The following is a 22225-nucleotide window of genomic DNA, read 5'->3' on the forward strand; positions in this document are numbered from 1 at the left end:
CACCTGCCCCACGGGGACCCTGTGCTCCCAGGCCCGCGGCCCGCCCGCTGCACCTCGCCTGACCCTCTGCATCTCCACCAGCCCCGCTGCTTCTCTCCAGGTTGCACCGGGGGAGGGGAGGGAATGGGGAATCCACACCATCCAGTCGCTTCTGGGGGTTCAGGCGTTGACATTTCAGAGGGTTTGGGATTCACGTTAAGGGAGCAGTTGTCGAATAGGATCATTTGTATGAAGAGCCAACTCTGCTAGTACCCAAGCCCTGAGTACAAGATTTCTTTCACCTTTGGAGTAACTACAAATGAACAGTGGGGGGGGGGGGCTTGGAACCCCTTAGAATGTTTGACAGTAAGCTGCATTTCTTACTGTCTAAGCGTTATCTTAAAGGAACGGCAACTTGAATGAACCGCAGGGCAGGGAGTTCACACATGCCCTGCATACGTGCTTCCTTGGTGGAATTGCACAAGACAGGGCAGTCTTGCGGTGCCAAGGACGAAAAGTCTGGAAGGGTGTTTCTACTATGTACAGAATAAACCACAAAGGAGGGAAAACGAACAAGACCATTTCCAAATACAGGTTCCGATTGCAACTACAGGGAAACAGGTTCTATTTACAAAAACACACCCAGGAGACCATGGGTACTCTTCCTATACCGATTGGCAGGGGGAAACGTTCAAACTCGCAAAGGCCCAGCTTACTAAGTGCTGGGATCCTTTATAGGGGTCCTCCGACCTACAGGTATTGGTGGGGGTAGAGAAGTTTTGTCCTTAAATTCGCATTCCATAGATTACCAGGGGCACCACAAAGAGTTTCTCAGACTGAAGGTGAAGATCTTGGGATTTTTTTTCAGGAAGTTTTTTCCCCCACATGAAAATTGTAAGAATTATGACTTTCAACATACTGGTTACATGTGCTACGTGGTGTTATGAAGGATTCTTGTACAGTTTGCCCTTCACTTTTAGGACTCTAGGGTTAAAATTTGCTTCTTCGATTTTACCTTTTGTTTCTCTGCATCAATCTCTGTAAATACTTCAGATAAATCAACATGTCTCAAGCGTGCCAAGTAAATTACAGTTTAAAGTTGAAGCGTTTCTTCCTAAACTATAGGAACCTTAAAGCTGATTTTTAAATGCTAAGTATAAAATCGGTATAATTTTTCCTTGGTCATGAGACTATAAAATATTACATGTTTGTTATTTTTCTAAAGAAAGAAAGAAACACTCTAGAGGTGGATCAAACATCCCTTGAAATCCTACAACCTAAAGATCCCAAGCAATAATTCGGCCTATGATGTAACACAACCATGTTCAATTTATGGAATATTTTCCACAGGTAAGTCTATAGTGTTATCTTGTTGCCATGGTAGTACATCTACTCTGAGGTGTTGCTGTTGCTTTTCCCTCCCTCTACTTATGAAATAGGGACACAGAAAGTTGTGAAAGGTAATTAAGTTATTTTATAATCATTCAAGTTCATAACACATCTAGTAGGTTAGGGTTACAGGCCTACTGGGTACCATTGGGTAATATTTATTTGTTGACATATTTCCAGCCATCTGAAGCTAGAGTCTCCTCTGCATCTCTAAGCTTTGCTTTCTGAAGTCTGACATCTTCAAAGCCTTAGCCCCGGGACATGACCTAGTACATAAACTGGCCTCCCTCTTCACTAACTTCCTAAAGATATTCTGAAATCACAAGTACACATTCAGACTTCAGACCTACCAGGATATGTTTCACATATTATATTTCAGTCTTTATTTTTTAATGTGGAAAAGTAATTCAATAAAGTTTCAGGTTAATGCTTCAAGACATCATGCACTTAAATACATGATTTGCTCTTAGGAAGGTAAGATAGTGGGAAAAAAGGCAACTTATCGCAGAAGATTAATTTTATATTCATATATGGCTTAGCCATTTGTACTCTCAGGAAGAGTATAGGACCATAATGTGATATATATGTATACATACACACACACACACACATTCACACACACACACACATATGCATTTTAAATTTCAACATCTACATGCCCTATGTAAATCTTAAGAATGAAAGAAAAATGACTCAGAATATGTATGAATATCAGTAAGTAAGAAATATTTATAAACAGCAGTTTATTTATAAACTGGAATAAAGAATTGTTGTTAGCATAAAGCTGAAAATACTAGTTTCTAGAAATTCCTAGGTTTATAGACAAAATAACTAGCCATAATTGTTTGGGGGAAATCATAATTACTTTCACTTTTAGGAATTTTAACCCCAACTGACCTTTTCATCTTTTACCTCCGCCCCCCCCCCAAAAAAAAGGGCGTCAATGTGGAGTTGCCAGTTATCCTACAGGAAATTGAGTCACCACACCAAGTAACACACCTAAATGTCATCTACAACTAGCAGGACAAAGACAGCGAGCCAACCAATCTCATGTGGCTTTTACCAAGAACACAGACTGCATTCATTAATGAAATACACCTCCCCCAGAGAATAGTATGCACTGAGGTTCTACATAAAAATATGAAAACTCTTCTCTGTATCCACAATCTTATAAGCCAGGGGAACTAAAGACAGAAAAATACCCAAGCAAAAACTAGTGGGTAAATTTCATACAAACTAGGAAAGGGATATGGAGTAGCAACTGAGATGAAAAAACTTGAGCCTTTGGCAGTCCCCTCCCACAGGAGCATCAGCTTTCTGCCAGCACCTCTGAACTATGTAACACCCTAGGGTTCTGTTCAAACTCTCCTGTGAACACTCAGTCCTCAATACTTGCAGAGCAGCACTTGGCTTCCGTCATTGTGATGCATGCAAGGATTCCCCTGACACACAGCCTGAAACTCTGCCATGGCCTCCAGGAGAGGATGCTGAAGCTGCAGCTTCCCTTTTCAAAGGAAAATATGTTGTCAGCTCAGAGCAAGAGACTGAGGTCATTTTCTTGTGAAATGTTTAATCTATTACTTTTAACCCATGATTTAGAGGAAGTTATGCATGGAGGTAAGATGATGCGCCTTCAAGATGTACAACTGAATGGTGGTTTCTTGGTCAACATCTGCAGGTCTTACCTCTGTGTATGTCTGTCATGATTCCTAGACAGGCCCATTGCCATAAGTAAGGACAGGTCCAAACAAACAAGCAAATAAATAAATAATGTATCCTTTTGGATATCATTTGCTTGCTTAAAAATTAAAAAAATAAATTTGACATTGATCAAGATGCATTATACTCCTAAATTGATATGTTGAATTTAAATCCCTTTGTACAACTGCTAAAAATAAAAAAAAAATACAAGTGAAGCTGTGGTTCTAGTGGTAGAGAATCAGCCTTGAGTGCAAAAGCTAAGGGCCAAAGCCAAGGCCTGAGTTCCAGCTCCACTATGGGACATACATGCGTGCACACACATGCACACATACACACAAATGAATAAAGGAATTTAAATGTAGTCAAGAATTCATTGTATAACAATGAAGAAAATTAAGGGAAGAAGTGGGTCGAAGAGAGGTAAAAATGCTGAAGGAATAACACAGGTCAGCATACATAAACAGCTTTGTTAAACGGCAAAAAAAGTATTCAATGCATATACTAAAATCTTAAGAAATATGAGGGAAGGGGTGTGGTGGGAGGGATAGGTGAGAATATTGAAAGAGGTGACATTGATCAAGCTGTACTTCATTCATAAACTGCTTTGTTGAATGGCAGTTTCTTTGTACAACCACTTAAAGATACTAAAAATTCAAATTAAGAATAATAATTTAGAAATTATCACAGCCAATCAGACTTTTTAAAATTAAAACAATCTCATTAAAGTTTCTAAGAGCAAATAAATATATGGTTCTAACCATATATATCTCCAGTTTCTTCTCCTTACTCCCACCCAAACCTTCTTTGTTCCTACAGGTGAAGTTGGAAGTGTATGGCAGAGAACTGGAGAAAATTATTTCTTCTTCACCATGCATTGCTTCAAGCTACTTACTCCCAAGACTTTGTTGTAGCAACAGATTTATGCAGGTTAGCAAAAGACTTGTGCAGGTTAGCTCCAATGTTCACTGACATGATTTTTCTCCTCTACATATTTTATCTGATGGGAAATACATGAAGGCCCTGGATTCTCTTTCAATGTGTACATGTAACAGGTTTAAGCAGAGCTTGCCAGTAGCAAGCTGCTCTTATTTCCAAGAGCATTTCTGGCATCCAGTTCTTGTTTTGAAGTATTTTAAAATCTTATGTAAAATATATCAACTATCACTTAGTACTTCAAATAACATTCAAAGAGAAGATGGGTAATTTTGTAAGCTCTTTGTCTTTTTATCTTCTATCTTCGTTTTCCTAGTGCTGCCTAAGACTCTAACAAAATTTTTTAATGAAACAAATACAAGCTTGAGTTCCATTGAGTTCTGGTCTAGTTAGTAAGCTCAACATTTATATGCCATCAACTATGTGCCATCTTCTCTTTTAGGTTCCCTAGAAACACAATGATTCCAAGTGCACACCTTATCCAAGGAAAGCCTACAGTCTCTAGTAGCAAAGGTAATTTTAGCACCAGTACAGTAGAAAATATCCTGAAAAAAGAACTATCAAGAATAGTGTTGCACAAGGAAAAGCAGTGTGGAGAATTCTGAGGAATCTACTGGGATTGACTGTGGACACTTTCTCAAGAATGCATAGGTAGGGGGTTAGATCTGTGTTTAAAAGTAGTGGCTACTGAGTAGTTCAGAGCACCATATGACATCAGATTTTATTTTACATTGAATGCTCTAGGATTGAGCAAATATTAGATTAAAGGAGTCAATAAAAACATCATTGTTGGTCATACGTTTTACTGAAATAAAAGTAAGTAATTTATAAGTAATGTGTTCTTCATAGAACAAATAATTCTCTGTAAAATTATCTTCAAGTAGTTCTACAAGGCATTTCAACTCACCAAATCTGTACAATGCATTTTGTCAATGTCACCCCTTCAAAATTATTCTTATCTGTTAAAATCCTGCATGAGCATATATTCCACTAATATATCAGACATGAATAGAACTTCTAGTGTGACTCAACAGGGGATTTGCTCCTCCTCTGAATAACTTTAATGCTGTAGTCATCAAATTTTTAATTATATTCTAAGAAGATGCACATAAAAACCCTATATTCAACAGAGAGAACTTACCTGCTGCAAAGTGTGTGTGTGTGTGTGTGTGTGTGTGTGTGTGTGTGTGTATGCCAGTCCTGAGGCTTGAACTTTGGGCCTGAGCCCTGTCCCCAAGCTTTTGTGTTTTGTGCTCAAGACTAGCACTCTACCACTTCCAGCTACCAAAATGGTAGTTAATTGGAGATAAGGGTCTGTCCAGGATGGCTTTGAACCATGATCCTCCAAACTCAGCCTCCTAAAAAGCTAGGATTATAAGAATGAGTAAGTATGAGCCTAAGGTGCCAGTTCCAACAAAGTGTTTAATAAGGCTACTTATGACAGGTGAAATCTTGAGATGATGAATGCTTGTGTGTGTGTGTGTGTGTGTGTGTGTGTGTGTGTGTGTGTGTGTGTGTGTGTGTGTGTGTGTGTGTGTGTGTGTGTGTGTAAAAGAGAGCCAGAGATGAGAGAGACAGAGTTAGCTTGTTCTACAGGGTAGAAGTTTACTTTGTTCCATTCTTTTTTTTTTTTTTGGTTGGTAGTGGGGCTTGAACTCTGGGCGTGGGCGCTGTCCCTCAGCTCTTCAGCTCAAGGCGAGTGCTCTACTGCTTGAGCCACAATGCCACTTCCAGTTTTCTACTGGCTTATTGGAGATAAAAGTCTCACGGACTTTGCTGCCCAGGCTGGCTTTGAACCCACGATCCTCAGATCTCAGCCTCCTGAGTAGCTAGGATTACAGGCGTGAGCCACTGGCGCCCGGTTTTGCCCCATACTTTAATAAAGTTATTGAAAGAATCCAATATTGACTTGGTTTGATTTGCTTTATTTTTTTGAAGGCTAGATTACCCCAGGCAGGAATGTCCATGTAACATAGGAGAGAAGAGACAGGAAAAGAGAAGGCTCTGAAACTCAGTCTAAGAATGGAAATGGCATTGCAGCTAAGTTCTTTCTTCCTCCATTTTTTCTTCTCTTCCTCTGGAATTTTCTTAAGTCCCCAACTTAAATAATCTCATTAATTTAAGCAAGCTACTGGATAATAATTAGGGGAAAACTAGAGAACCAGAATATAGTCACTTGGAACAATTTTGAAAATAGTGAGAAAGAAAAAGAAAATTCAGGATGGGAGAGTCTTTTTGAAGACATTTCTTCTAATTTTTTTTATAAATTCTTATAAATTTCTTATTAGGAAAACTAGATTCAGTGCTGAATTTACATAATTTTAACCATGAGCCTCATTGTACAATAAACCTTCCTTTCAACATGCAGATAAAATACTTCTCCCAAGTAAGACAAGAAATATAAAACATTGCTTATGTTAGAGAAATACTTTCAATTATTGAAAATAATTTCAATAATTTTTAATGCATGTAGGCAGGTCAGGAAATTTAACAAAAAACAAAGGAGTTTAAACTTCTTGTCTACTCCAAAGTTTATATTCCACTGGTTATACTGATCTTTCATTTTAATAAACATATTAAACACCTACTATGTGTCACATACAGAGTACACTGAAGGGAAGAAAAAACCTTGGGCTTCAGTGTAGTGAGGAAGATAATCACAGTACAGTATGTGTTGTCTCCTAAAACCAGGCATTGGGTACAGACTCAATATAAGCAAAAGGCAGAGATGGGAAATAAGGCAGGTCCCACTGATGCAGCCTTGGGAAGATCTGGAACAGATTCTTGAAAAGAGAAATGTCAGCCCTAAATCTCCAAGGAGATACTGAAAATCAAGTGGAGAATGAGAGGTGGCGTTTGAAATAGGGGCAAATATGTGTCATTGAGGATTAGAAAATTTAAGCAAACCAGTATGTAAGATTTAGGCAGGCAATCCACAAAGGTAAAAGTGAAGAAGTGACTTAGAAGACATATAGTATTCCAAGAGTTTATTCTGAATGATCTATTAAAATTTTCAGCTAGGAAGTCCTAGAGTCAGCTAGGATCAAGCTTGGATTCCTACCCACTCAAACAGCTGCGATTTGAGGACTGTGGTTTGAAGTCAGCTAGGGCTAGAAAGTCCATAAGACTCTTATCTCCAATTAACAACAACAACAACAACAAAAAGCCAGAAGTGGAGCTATGACTTGACTCAAATGGTAGAGTGATAATCTTGTTCAATTCCCAAAAGCAGCGCGCGCGCACACACATACACACACACACACACACACACACACACACACACACACACACACACACACACACACACACACACACACGTTCTAGAATCAAATTTGTCTGCAGAAAGATCACTCTGGGAATGGAGTGAAAGGAGGCTGGAAAATGACAAGGTCAATGTGGAGGCTGGTGACCAGATAAGAAGAAAATTCCAGGCAATGCTCATAGTGGGAGGGGAATACAAAAAGTAGGCAAAAAATTCTCAAGAGTAAGGAAAAAAGGAGAATATTATTATGGAATCCAATGTTTGTGGCTCCCTAAAAATGTACATGTTGAAATCTAACACAAGTATGATTAGACTTCAGTATATATTTGAAGATAGGATCTGAAGAAACAATTGGTTCACCTAAGGTAGTGCTTTTATACATGTGACTAGTGCTTTTAGAAAGGGCCAGAGTTAGCTTGCTCCCTTTTTGCCATTTGAGGATACAATGGTTTAAGAACTGGAAGTCTGCAACCCCACAGGGGACCCTCACTAGAACTCAACTATGTTTATTATAATTGTGAAGACTGGAAGGCTGTAACAAATAAACACTTATTGTATAAACCATCTAGTTTACTGAATTTTGTTTAAGCAGTTAGAGCTAAGACAAATATTAAAATTTTGCCATGGATATACAAGACAGACCACATTCGTGCACAATTTTAGGAATCAATTTTATTCCCATGGAGAATTGTAGGAGGATATTTGGGTTTCCACAGTACCTGATCAACCACACAGCATAATCTGTCTTTAGATCTTTATGTTTATTAGTTGCTGGACAAATCATAAGGTGGTGAACTGATGAGATATCCAGTGTCTACATAAGTCTAGCTCATTCTGTGATTTCTAGCAGTGTGTTAAGGGGGGGAGGTGTTAGTTTTAAGGTTCTCCAGTCAGTTAACATGTATGTGATCAAAAATGTGGAATTCTGTGGGTTCAGCTTCACTATATACTATGTGTGGATGGTTTATAATTGCAGTTGAAATGTATTATTTTCTGACACAAAAAAACCTAGTGTTATTGATGAATTGGAAATCTTAGAGATTACTTAGAGATTACTCACGCCTGCCTATCTCCACTACTGTGCCGATCATTTTACCAATTAGTACTTTATCGACTAACTTACCATGTCTTCTTAATTTCTCTGGTTCTATATGCAAGTCCTTATCAAGTCACTTCTACATGCATGTGATAATCTACAAGTGAATCTCTGTTTGCTTTTTTTTTTTTCTAGAGCTGATGACAGAACTCAGGGCCTTGCTTGCCACTGAGCTAAGCCCCAGCCCCTTCTGTTTGCTTTTCTTACCAGAAAATACTTTATAAAATTAAAAAACCTTTCTCAATCTCTGTTTTCAAGATGTTCCATAATCAAGAATGTGGTATAGACACCCTCTCCTAATGTTCTGTATTAATATCATCCTCATGTTCACTAAGGCCTTTTCTCTAGCTGGCTTTCAATGTCTTTCCAAACTCTCATTTCTGTCCTATACCATCTATGGCTATTGTTTGCCACTCCTTCTCCTTGGATAAAATTGTCTGGCTTCTATCTCCATTTCCCTCGATCATTTGTATGTCTGTAGCTAGGCCCTTCCATAAAAACCTAGGCCAGTTCCTAACATGTGTAGGCACTAACTATACAAATAGTTGTGAGGAAATAATTAGCAAAAGCATTTTTATAGTGTGACAAATAAAAGTTATGTAGTTCCTCAGATGTATTCATGTGTAGTTATTTTCTTTTCAAAATCTCGTGTTTGTAAACCATACTTTTTTAGAGGGGCTGGGAACTGGACTCAGGGCCCAAGCACTCTATTGCTTGAGTCATGCCTGAAATTCCTTTGGTTTTAGTCTGTCTTTTCAGACAGAGTCTTTTGCTTTTGCCCAAACAGTCTCAGAGTTGTAATTCTCCTACCTGTCTTCCAAAATATCTGGGATAACACACAACCACAACCAAGCATGCTCTTTCTTTTTAAAGGGTACCAGGAAGTGAGACTTCTGAAACTTAGGAATTGTTATGCATAGGATTGTTATGCAGACTATAGTGTCTTTCCAAAGTGAAAAATCAGTATTGAAATCCAAATGGCTCATATTACCAGAGAGGGGCAGGGGTGTAGCTTTAGGATAGAAAGTGAAATTTTAAAAGAATCTACTATTAACGGGGAAACAATTTTTGGAAAAACAAGTGAAGGCACTAAAAGTCATGTGCTCTCTCACTAAGATCAAAAGACTGGCTCTTTTACACAAATTGAGATGGAAAAACAGTGAATCGCTCCTGCAACTCAAAGCTTCGCTAATCTGCAGCACTCACTTGTATTTTCCAACAGCCAGACTTAAGCTTCAAGTTCTCTCCCAATTTAACAAAACCCAATACTGTCTAGCTCCCTCTCCATGAGATTGCTCTGTTTTTACAGCTTGCTTCCCCACCCCTAGACTCCCATGACATATACACACTCAGCTAAACTTTCCTGTTCTAGAAGATTTAGATCATTAAGCTTGAGACATTGATTAAGATCTTCCCTAGCACATGAATATTCCCTCTTAAAAGTCCTTCCTGAAATTGTGGATTTCCCAATCATGTTATACATGGATTCGTTTTCACCACAAATGCTCCTCCTGTCCTGATCCTTGCGTTGCCTTCTCCCTAAGTAGAGTAGTTTCTTGAATGATTGTGTACAAAGAGGACATTGATGTGGGATGTGCACTTCTCAGTTCCTAGCACTTTAAAAGCCATGGTGCATCTGAGCCCTTCTTTGAAAGTCTAATATATCTTTTGAGAATGTGATGTAATCCTCCACAAAAAACTTAGCAAAACAATGCAATCAATATTATTTTATTCTGAAAGTGTTCACTGAAGTCACCAAGGAGTCCAGGTTGAAAATTCCTGTTTGTAGGAGGGAAAGCAATTATTTTAATCACTTGTCTCCAAAATAAATATCTCTGCTATCTTTTTTCTTCCCTTCACTTTCTCATCACTATATACTTCTCTTACTATAAGATACCTACAAGAAAAGTAATACTAAAGAGACATTCATTCTATTTAAACAACTGAAGGCAAAGTTAAAAGAAAAGAACTAGGGCTTTTAAAATACTCCATGAACAGAGCCCCAGAAGGAAAATTTCTTACATCTAACTTTTATTGTCATATAAATCACCCCCTATAACTGAGAAGCTATGTTAACTTACAGGTAAACTTGTGTTTGTTAACTATATAGGTATCATAGAAAAGGTTCCAGAATTCAAGATTGTATCAGATATAAAGATTATTCTCATATATGAACTGACTTCATATACAACTTAATTTAAGAGTTATTAGCTTTATAGCTATACAAAATTATCTAGGGAGACTTAAATTTGCCCATATATACACAAGCAAGAATCCACAATCTACAGGACTCCTCAGGGAAAGTAGTAGAGTAAATCAGAAAGAGCATGACTTTGAGTCACTACAAATTTAAATTCCTGCTCTGTTATTGTTTTAGTTGCCCATCTTAAATTAGTATTTGCATGCCTGAACTCACTGTCATAAGTTAGAGAATATCATTATTATGAAAAGTGCATGTGAAAATACACATAAAATCTCAAGGGCAGAGTCTGATTTATAGTAGTCACTCAGTAAAGAGTAAGTTATTCAGAATACACCTTATAGAGCTGTGAAAATAAATGAGTCTGTTCTAAGATGCTTAGTACTTGGAAACTTTTTTTCCCTTTTCAAAAATTCTTGACTCTAAAAATTTACTATTTTTCTATGATTAATCTCAACCCTCAAGCATTTACTAAATCAGAGCTTTCAGAGCTGAATATGAATGAACAATTTCAGCTGTAGCCCCCATCTAATAATGGAAAAAGTCACTGCATGAAAAAGATGTACAAGATTTGCCATAGTTTAAGACAGAACATCACCTACAATGAAGTTACTGGGAGAATCACTTCTAACATTTTCCATACAATGTTTCAGTGAGCATGAGCCTTACGATATTGTACCAACTAATGGAATTATTTGATCAAATCAGCTTGGAAAGTATTGCATGTGAAGCCTCCTTGAAATGATTTCTAATGGACATGGCCCAACCAAAAGCTAAAAATTCTATAGGAGATATCTGTCTAATATCACTTAGCAAGTATTATCTAAATTTATACGATTTCAGAATTTTTATTTCAATCATCAATGTTTTGAAGTAAGCTTGGTTAACTTTTTCCTACCTATGTCTCGTGAACCCAGAACATAACATAAACATGATCAAGATCCTATATGTGTGGAATCTCACCACAAGGGGCATCTCTCTCTTTCCTTCCTTCCTTCCTTCCTTCCTTCTTTCCTTCCTTCCTTCCCTTCTTCTTTTTCTCTCCCTCTTCCCCTCCTTCCTCTTTCTTTCCCTTTATCTCTTTTTTTTTCTCCTTTTCCTTCTCCTCCTTCTTCTCTTTTGACATGGGGGTCTCAAAGAAGAGAAGAGATTGACCTTGAACTTAAATTTTCCTGCCTCACTGGGATTGCAGGCATATCCCAAGCACTATGGCTTGTTTCTTCCTGCCTTCATAATTTATGTTGCTGAAAAATGTTCAGAGAGTAATCTTCCTCCCTCCTTTCTTTCATGTTCTCTTTTTTCTGTTTCCCAGAATGAGAGCAATAAAAAAACATATTTATGGTGCCTCTTTGATATGCTAGTTGCTTCAAGATCAAGATCATGAAAGATTCAGAAGCTTAGACCTAGGAAAGACCTTACAATGTCCTGCTAAGAGAATCAGACACATGATCGGCTACTGCCTATAGACAGTGTAAGGTGGCATATAAATCATTCATTCATTCTGGGAGTGCTACTGTAGTTCAGAGCAGGGAGCAGGAGATATGGACTGAAGCAAAGTGGACAAAATGCCAGGAAGAGGCTAAACTTTCATGGAGGTCTTCAATAGTCTGTGGTTGCAATGGATGTGGGAGGAGGAGTCAGCTCGCACTCTTTCCAGGTAGAAGAACTGCCTGGAGCTTGAAAAGGGTTATATATGTGGGCAGTAGATGGCTTGGATGGAAAAGTCTTCTTAAGGGAGGGGAGGAGAAATAGAGTTGAACACATCAATGTGTGGCCTTGAGCTAATGGATATTGTGGGCATTGAATAAGTGTACTGGTAAGAGGATTTTGCCCAGAAGGATAAAACAGAAAAGAGATGAGAGGAGATTAAGAGCCCAGCCTAATGGTCCAGAGGCACAGTGGCAAGCGGAGTTCTGGAGGTTTCCATTTTAGTGGCTCCTATGACAGTTACGAGTAATAGAGAAAGCATAAGGTTCAAATGCTGCCTCTGCAAATTAGCATCCATGTGGTGAATTTGGTCAAATTATTTGACTTTCTCTATCTCAGTGTTCCCTTTTCTAAAACAGGACTAAAAATATATCTCCTAGAAGATTGCTCTCAAACTACTTTTTCATGTTTTATTAGATTTTTGTAGGATAACTTTAATCTTAAAATCATATATCTATACCCTTATTTGTTTTCTGTTGGTTTCATTTCAACTAAGTGCATGATTTGTTAAAATATACTTTTTTCCTAGAAAAATAAACTATAGACCACATGGAAAATGGCCTGCCATCTCATTTTAAATAAAGTTTTATTGGAACACAGACATAAAAATGTGTTTATTCTGTCTATGATATGTAACATATAGGAGATATTTAACAGCAATCTCTGTTACCCCAACTTTCTCCCCATCCTATTTTCTTTTCTCTCAAGTGCGTGCGTGCGTGCGTGCGTGTGTGTGTGTGTGTGTGTGTGTGTGTGTGTGTGTGTGTGTGTGTGTGTGTGTGACTTTGTGATAGGATTTCAACTCAGGAACTTGTGCTCAAGTGCTCTACCAGTTGAGCCACCTGCTCCAACTCTTTCTGCTTTAGTCTATTTTTCAAATAGAGTTTCACCTTTTTCCTAGGACGGGTTTAATATAACACTCTTATAGGCATGTAGAATACAGCTGAAATTACAGGTGTGCGCCACCGTGGCTGGCCCTTTCATTTTTCTTTTATTTTCGGCTGTGCTGAGATTTGTACTCAGGGTCTTGTACTTGCTAGGCAGGCAGTCTGATACTTGAGCTAGTACTCCAACCTTTTTTAGTTTCATTATTTTTCAAATGGGGTCTTGTTTTTTTCTTGGACTATCCTGGACTGCAATCCTCCTATTTACACCTCCCACATAACTGAGATGAGAGGTATGAGTAATTGTGATAACAGGCACACACCACTGTACCCAGCTTTTTATTGGTTGAGATGGATAGTCAATGTTTTTCTGAGCCAAGAGTCCTAGACTAGCTTGAGACACCTAGCAATATCCCATCTTAAAAAAATATTTTCAGGTATCTGGAATGCTAACATGGGGTCACTGAATGACTTGGATTTGGACTAAAATGATTGAGATTCCTTTCCTGGTTCCAATGATTACTCAAAAATGGCCTCAGCCAAATGTGTCCCTGGACCGACTGGACTCATAATGAGATATGCTGGGAGAAACACAAATACTTGACCCTTATGAACTAACAATGGATTATAACCCAGCCACTCAAGGGAACATTATTTCTCAAACATCTTTCACTGACAAATGAATAAAGTACTTTCCATTTGGCACTCATTTTCCTTTCTACTGCTTAATATTTTCATGTGTATTTCTTGTAAATCTGCTTATTTCTTATGTTTCTGTGTGTCTTTGTGTGTGTGTGTGTGTGTGTGTGTGTGTGTGTGTGTGTGTGTGTGTGCACATGCATGCGCGTGTATGAAAGAGAGAGAGAGAATATAATGGAGCTGGAGCTCGGGGCCTCTCATTCTCACCTGGCTTTTCCACTCAAGGATGGTGTTCTTTCACTTGAACAACAGCTCCACTTCCTGGCTTTTTGCTGATTAATTGGAAATAAAGTCTCACAGACTTATCTACCTGGGCTGGCCTTGAAACCATAGCCCTCATATTTCAGCCTCCTGAGTATATTTTCCTTTTCATCACCCTCAAAGTACCTCTTTAATAAATAACAACAATAATAGCAATAATATGTCTCCTTACTCACAATCATATTCTAGAGTTTCAGTGTTTACAGGTTTCATCCAAAATTCAGTTATTCTCTTCATCAATCCCCAGGACCACCTTTTGTGTATCAACCCTGAGTCTGGCCACACTTCCAGCTCTACTTCTTGATAAAAATTTCCTCAGAGTCCCATTTGTACATGTGTGCGTATGCTGGGCTTGTTTTTTTTAAATTTAATTTTTGCCACTTGAACATCACTTGATCATCTAGACAATCTAGATGACCAAGTTCCTGCTATTCATAGCCTGCTTCTTTTAAGTGGAATTTCTTTCAAAGGAAGCTCTGCATAGACTCCTATGACGCAGATGACAAGATCTGCACAGGAGAGACAGGAAGGCACAGAGTAAAGGGAGTTGGTCCTGATATCACTGGGGGAGAAAAACATTCAGGAGGAGATTCAATGGGCAATGGGTCACAGAGTTGGAGTGAATTCACATACTTCTTATTATTATTTGGTTTGTATTACTTAAGGGTGCGCCCTTCTCACAAAGTTGGGAAATGAGAGTCTGTTATAGTATTTGTACTTATCTATTTAAATGTTGGCTGGGCTCATTAATTTGTTTTGAACAACTACTTGAACCTTTCCGGGAGACAGGGAATTGGTATTCTATGAGACACTCACTTTATAGAACTTATTTAGATGATCTCTGGCTTCCAGAGACACCAATTTAGAGTTTGATCAACAGATGAACAATCACAGGATATCAGAAGGAATTCAGCCAGCACTGGTAGCTCATCCCTGCAATCCTAGCCATCCAGGAGGCTAAGATCTAAAGATCACAGTTCAAAGCCATCCTTGTCAGAAAAGTATGTGCCACTCTTACCTCCAATTAGCCATCAAAAAAGCCAGAAGTGGAGCTGTGACTCAAGGAGTAGAGAACTATCCCTGAGCAAAAAAAAAAATCTCACCTGAGTTCAAGCCCCAGGAGTGGTAGAGAAGGAGGAGGAGGAGGAACAGCACCAGCAGCCAACAAGAACAAGAAAAACATTCACAGAGGCTGGCAAAGCCCAGATGATCCAGACTTTCTGGAGAGGATGTCCACGCTCCCTTTCATCTGCAAACTAACCCATCATCAGAGTTTGTGGTCTTAAGGAATATTAGGGCTATTGGCTCAGCAAGGGGAAGCCAGTTCCTAGCATTAGGTCTCAGGTGAACCTCAGAAAAGAGACTTTTCTCTCTCTAAATTTTCTATAATAAATGCCATGATGTAAGAGACAAGAAGTAGGGAACAAAGGAGGAAGACAGCCACTGGAACAAAGGAGCGATGACTAGGCATAAGGCTCTAAATGCATAAACTCAACCAATTGGAAGCTAACAACATCTAGAAGACAATGATTGAAGCAACAATTCAGGAGATAGTTGTGGGAGGCAGAACAGAGAAATTTGGGATGCCAGATAAAGAGATAAAAAGAATCTAGCACTTTGAGAACTTGATTCAATTTAACAGCTTGAATCCTCCGCTCATTACACCCCACATCTCTCTCTTCCTCCTCCCCTTGAGCTGGGCCTGTGACCTCAGTAAGGCAATGTACTTTTAGAAATGAATGAATCAAGGCAAGTAACCATTCATTGCTAACGTAATTCTCCATCAGGGTGAGGCAGGCGCTTGAATTTAACCTGTTTGCTTAGATCAGCTCTGATACATCTCCCTTCCTTTGTTTAGAGACAAAGGGTAGCAGATGTCTGCTTCTCTTAATCCTTGAATGTATTGTACACTGGGTGATGAATGCTACATCAGAGAGGGACTGAAATGCAAGAGAACAGCTTTGGACTAAGGCAATCCCTGTTCTTCGCCCTAAGTTCTGTTAAGGAGATCTTCACCTAAAGCTCACACATAACCTAATTAACGCATCCTTTCCTGTTCTTTAACTTGTAAAATGGAGAAAGAATAAGTAGATCATTGGGTCTTTCTAAAGATTAAATAAGACAGTGCAATAAAGTAGTGTCTGCAACACAGTAAGTGCTTAGAAAGTAGAAAGAGAATGACTTTCATGTGCAGGCCACTACATATCGCATGTTAGTTTTCAAATTGTTGCCTGAGTTCAGTCCAGGGCTTTGCTCTTCTCCAAGATTCTGTCATCCAAGACTGCCAGACTGAGATGGTGATCCCAGATTTTGTTTTGTGTGCTTCAATACAGTTAAGAACACTAATCATTCAAAGTACTCCCAAATTATTTCACCTAGCTAAACAAACAAAAATTTTTTTAGCTTTTCATACAGCCTAAATCTCTGTAGTTTGTTTATGTTGAATTTGGTCAATAGCTCAAAAACAAGAAGCTCTGGGTTCAAAGAGCCTCCCTGCAAGGCCTGAAAGATCTGTTTGTTTTGCCATGCTGTCTAGTGGGTGTTCCTTCTAAAGATCCAGAATGGCAAATGTCACATGTGATACCTGAGAATCCAACAAATCCTCAAGTCACTCAAATACTGAAGAATCTATCACAGTGATTTGTTTACTGCTGGACTGAATTTCAAACACTTCTCTTATTAAAGATACACTTCTGTAATGTTTCTGTATCTTCTAATGCATCTGAGCATGAATAAGTGGACTGTTAGACACAGAATCAGAGTTCTGATCACATAATAAAAGTGACTTTGGTGACATGGGAGAGAAATCACTGGTTGTGTAACCCATTTATTCTTTCTTTATGTCCTACAGAACCTGTATTCTCCAGGTAACAATAAAGGCCAGGATATTTTCTTGTTTAGGAATCTATTGCCCTTGTTCTTTGTATAGACCATGAGGTCCAGACATGAAACTTTGCAGATCTGAAACTTTGCAGATCTGTTTCTGTTGTTCCCAACCTAATTATAAATAACATTGCCTTTTACTGTCAAAAATGCTGTGTTTTGTCCAAGCATGTTCTCTTAATATGAGTAAGTTAGATCTAAAATGCACTGGGATATGACATATTTCACAGGATCCTAGATACCCACATAGAGTGAGACGAAAAGGAGAGAATAACAAAGGTGCAATATCCAAGCGCCTCTGTATACGTATATAAAATTATATTAAGTGAAGTAAGCCAGGCCCAAAGAGACACAGGTCCCATGGTTTCCCTTATTTGCAATAACTAGTATGTGTCTGGGACAAGCAGAAAAGGTCAGATAAGTAAGTTGATGTTAGGGAAATGAACCCTAAGATATGTATTCAAATGTTTTTTTCTTTCTTGCAATTGTTTCTAACATATTTATAACATGATTTCTTTGTTGCTTTGTATGTCCCTCCCCCATGGTATAACCCCTGCTTTCACTGTATTTGATGTTGGTATAATTTGTGGAGGGGAAGGGAAAAAACAAATTGTTTAAATAGGGATACAGGTGGACCCATTGCAACAATGAGATGTACAAGTCGTTATGTCGAAAAATGAACTTTACAACTTTGGTGGGGGTTGGGTGGAGGATCGGGTGGGGAGAGGGGGGGAGGATGGGAAGGGATGGGAAGGGGAAACAAAGGAGGAGGCTACAATGCCTGATAAGAAATGTACTCGTTATCTTGCCCATGTAATTGTAACTCCTCTGTACGGTATTCTCACAATAAAAAAATAAAATAAAATAATATACATACTGAAACAAACTCCAAAGATATGAAAACAAAGGACTTTTTCTTAATTTGTCTTTTCTTTTTTTCTTTTTTTTTTTGTGAAAATACTGTACAGAGGGGTTACAATTACATGGGCAAGGTAATGAGTGCATTTCTTATCAAGCATTGTAGCCTCCTCCTTTGTTTCCCCTTCCCATCCCTTCCCATCTCCCCCTATTCCCTCCCCCCACCCCATCTTTTCTCTTTCTGATGACTGCATTTTTTACCTTATACCTGGTGTATTCACGAGCAGGTCTGAGGGAGGGGAGGCGAGGGGAGGGCACAGAATCTGAGGAGAAGAGGTGAAAAATTCCAGCAGTGGAGCGCACTGGACACTGATGAAAGTGATGGAACTATGCAGCTCATGGGTGGAGATGAGAGGGAGGGAATGGGAGAGGATGAGGGAAAGATGACACTGTGAGAAAGGAAATGTATGTACTGCCTGACTATGCAAATGTCACCCCACTGTATATCACCTCTAAAACAACAATAAAGTAAATTTAAAACACTGCTCTGGTTTGAATGCTGAATTCCACTGATATTTGACATAAGGAGGAGTTGACTGCACATTGCTCAATTACCCAGCTCACCCCTCATGGAAACACAGCTACCACAGCCTGCAGGGGTAGCTTTCTCAATTAATGCATTCACTCCTGAAGAAACAGACACTCCTCCTATGTACACAAGAAACAAAGAATCCCACATAACAACATTCCTAAATTTACTAAAAATCTATAGGAGACATGCCCAATTGAAAATGCTAGTCTGGTAGTTATACTTCAACTTTGTGGGTTAAACTGAATCTCAATAATGTAGCTTATTTTGTCCAAATAAGTTAAGCCCATCTGATGTGATTGAGGATAAATAGACAAACAGAAATTAAAATGTGTCTGGTCAAGGTACTAAGAGAGCTCACTTCATTCAGTCAGTAACAATGGCAATTTAGCAGGGATTTTTGTGACTGGGAAGCAATTGTACTGGGCTTTAGTTCCTCTTAATGATAGAACAAATGAAATTACTTCATACTTTTAGGAACATTTGGCTAGAACATGTTCTGGTACTTCCCTAATCCCTACTGGAAATTAAATCAGCCCTGTGATTGCTCCTTTTCTCTATTAAGTGGTATGTCTACTCAATTTCAGTAAAATGGTAACCATTGTCTACCTTAATCCAAGACTTTGCTGTAGCAGTTTAAAAAGATTACCTCTCTGGCTCTTTCCTTTTAGATCTCCCTCCGTATTTGTAGCTATCAACTTTGAGTATTCCTGCCAGAGCACAATCTTGTTCTAACATGCAGAGCAATTCTCATGTGAGACTTTAAGACTGTACGATAAGGTCAACATGTACCTGTGATTGACGTTTAGATGAGGAGTTGAATGGGTAAGAACATGAGCAGTATCAAACAGTTTGGAAAAATTCAAACTACTTTATTTTGTACTATCAATATCTGCTTTCCAAATTCCAGATGGGCATGCAAGCTCTGAGGTTAGAAATCTGTTTCCATATGCGATTAAAATGAAATTAGTCTACTGGACATCCAGTGGCTCGTGCCTGTCAGCTACTCAGGAGGTTGAGATCTGAGGTTCAAGTTTTGAAGCTAGCCAGGGCAGGAAAGCCCATGAGACTCCAACTAGCCACTAAAAATTCAGAAGTACAGGTGTGGCTCAATCTTGAGCAAAAACAAGGACAGAGCTCAGGTTCAAATATCAAGACCAGTACCCACATACACACACACACACACACACACACACACACACACACACAGACAAACAGACACACACACACACACACACACACACACACACATACACACAATTAATCTAAGGGATTTCATCTTCAAGTATTTAAACAAGGCAGGTAAAATAGTCTAGCCTAATATAGCACAACTTTCCTCAATGCTGCAGCTACTATATCAGTAATAATAACAAATAGTAAACTCTCATAAATAAAACAGCAAAATATCATACTATAAATTACATATCAAGCAGAGGACTACAGAATGCTAGTCAATATTTAAAATGAGTGCAACATTGTGTACATACTGTTTTGGTGTTTTTCTTTACCTGATATATTAGATTCCAATTTCACATAAGCATAGGACTGCCCCCAAATAAAGGAAAGTTTCAGACTCCTTTCAGCCAAATGCTGCCATGTAAATTATAGTGAACGGATTGGAAGAATTGTTATATGGAAGCTCTAGGTTCTTTTCCTAAAAATATATATGGCATGTATATTTTTATCTTATCATCATTCTTTTCTCTTTCCTACTAGCTAGAATGCTTGTTTGATGGCTAGAGTTGGAACATTGGAACAATCATATTAAACCATAAGTAGAATTTAGATACAAAGTCCACATCTAACAAAGCAACAAGATAGAAAGAGCACATGTTGATGAAGGCTTTGTGAAGAATGTTGCCATACCAGTTCTGGACTGCCTGCTTTCAGATTTTAATGTGAGAGAAAAATATCTACCTTGTTAAACCACAAATGTAATCCCAGCTAATACAGATACAATTTTAAAAACTCTTATTCGCTCATGATTTAGGACCAAAGTAGAGTCTTATCAACAATAAGATCAGGATGAGATTCAGAACAGATGACTGGTTTTCAGCTTACCATTATTCAAAATGGAGGGCAGTAATAGCTAGGCTTGGTGGCGCACACCTAAAATTCCTATGATTTGGGAGGCTCTGGTCAGCCTACATTGTGAGACCCTGTCTCAATTAAGAAAGAGAGACAGACAGACAGACAGACAGACAGAGATAGACAGAGAGATACAGAGAGATACAGAGAGAGAGTGAGCCAGGCACTGGTGGTTCATGTCTGTAATCTTAGCTACCGAGAATGTTAAGATCTGTGAATTGTGGTTCAGTCAGCTCAAGCATACAAATCAGAGAGATTATTGTAGCCAATTAACCAACAAAAAGCCAGATGTAAGGATGTAGTTTAAGCCATACAGTGTTAGCATTGAGGGAAAAAGATAAATAAGAGTGTTAGGCCCAGAGTTCAAGCCCAGTAGTGAGGCTTGAACAAAATGTGCAAGTGGCAACTTGCACATTTTAATTTAAGGTAGGAAATATAAGATAACTAATGAAATAAATAAAGAAGCAAACAAACAGTTAATTCTGAGCTGATCCATGCACACAGACATACACATATACACACAAAAATATACACATGTACATACAAATAGTGTCATCATAGATTGCTAATTAGCTGCTGGTTCCAGAATGATCTGGAAACGTTTTTTTTTTTTTTTTTTAAAGAAAATTTACCACACAAAGTACGATAGGAACCATCCTAGAGTTTTATTTACTTTTTAGATATGTGTCCTTGTAGCCTAACTTGGAAGCTATTGCAGTCTGGAAGTCATTGTGATGAACCGAATGTGGTGCCTTTGCCATGAAGAACATTGTCCTCCCTGCCGGGAGGTCCTTCTCCCAGACCCCTCACCCACTCCTCCATACACTGGAACATATGGATGCTCATCAGTTTCTCCTGGTGCAGTACTCTCTGAACATATTGGTCTTGTTAAATCATTACAAGCTGGAAGGTCTTTACACAATTATTTCTTTCCATGTTTTGTCAACTCAAGCCAATATTCTCTTCTGCAAATCTGATCCCTTTAAAACTAAATTCTCATAGATCCAAGTCAAGCTTGAACATTTTATGAGATGGCTTCTTGTAGAGGTATAGTCAGAGCACAGACTCTTTGAAACATAGATTATTTTAAAGCAAACATAGTTGGCCTGTAAGTTCTGTGAAGTTATAGAAATGGCTCTAATTTGTTACCAGATTCTCGGCTCCTAGAACAGTGCTGCTCAATGTACATCATTAAAATGGATAAGTGAAGCATTTATGCCTTAGTAGTTAACTTGTTATCCATACTTCTAATTTCCTATCCATGTAGATTATCAATGAATCAGTTACAAGGGACACACCTGACTTTCATAAATTGTCCCAGATAAAAATCTTGGAGCCCATTCTGCATCCCAGAAGCAGTGGCATTCTCACTAGATTCCCTATTGCAGAGATAGAATGGTATACTTGGGAGAAGACAGATATGCATGCTCAAGTTTCTTTACAGGGTAAAAACAGTGCCTGTCACAAATGTTGCCTGTCAAAGTAGCTGCATAGATTATGAAGCATAAGTCTTGGTCCATTTGCTCACAGTAGTGTAACTTGCACATTTAAATTTAAGATAAGAAACATAAGATAGCTCTAATGCCCAGCTCAGCATAACCAATGTCCCTCCTCCCCTACTCCACCCCCCCCCCCGCCCCGCCTGTCGCCCCAACTCCCTTCTTCTCTATTGCTATCAGGAAACAAGGCAAAGGTG

The 22225-nt window shown here is 38.6% G+C and overlaps 1 protein-coding gene and 1 long non-coding RNA gene across 11 annotated transcripts in view; one reads left to right on the plus strand and one right to left on the minus strand.

Moving 5' to 3' along the window:
- The window catches only part of Pde4d (phosphodiesterase 4D), a 1379127-nt gene that overhangs the window by 56278 nt on the left and 1300624 nt on the right, over positions 1-22225 (minus strand). The window lies entirely within an intron of this gene.
- Positions 1224-4562, plus strand: LOC138840808 (uncharacterized). Its single transcript, XR_011376224.1, has 3 exons — positions 1224-1329; positions 3886-3996; positions 4445-4562. It is a non-coding gene; the product is annotated as an uncharacterized lncRNA (long non-coding RNA).

This window comes from Dipodomys merriami, unplaced genomic scaffold (genome assembly GCF_024711535.1).
Source record: "Dipodomys merriami isolate MVZ:Mamm:240054 unplaced genomic scaffold, mDipMer1.0.p SCAF_30, whole genome shotgun sequence".
Taxonomy (NCBI): domain Eukaryota; kingdom Metazoa; phylum Chordata; class Mammalia; order Rodentia; family Heteromyidae; genus Dipodomys; species Dipodomys merriami.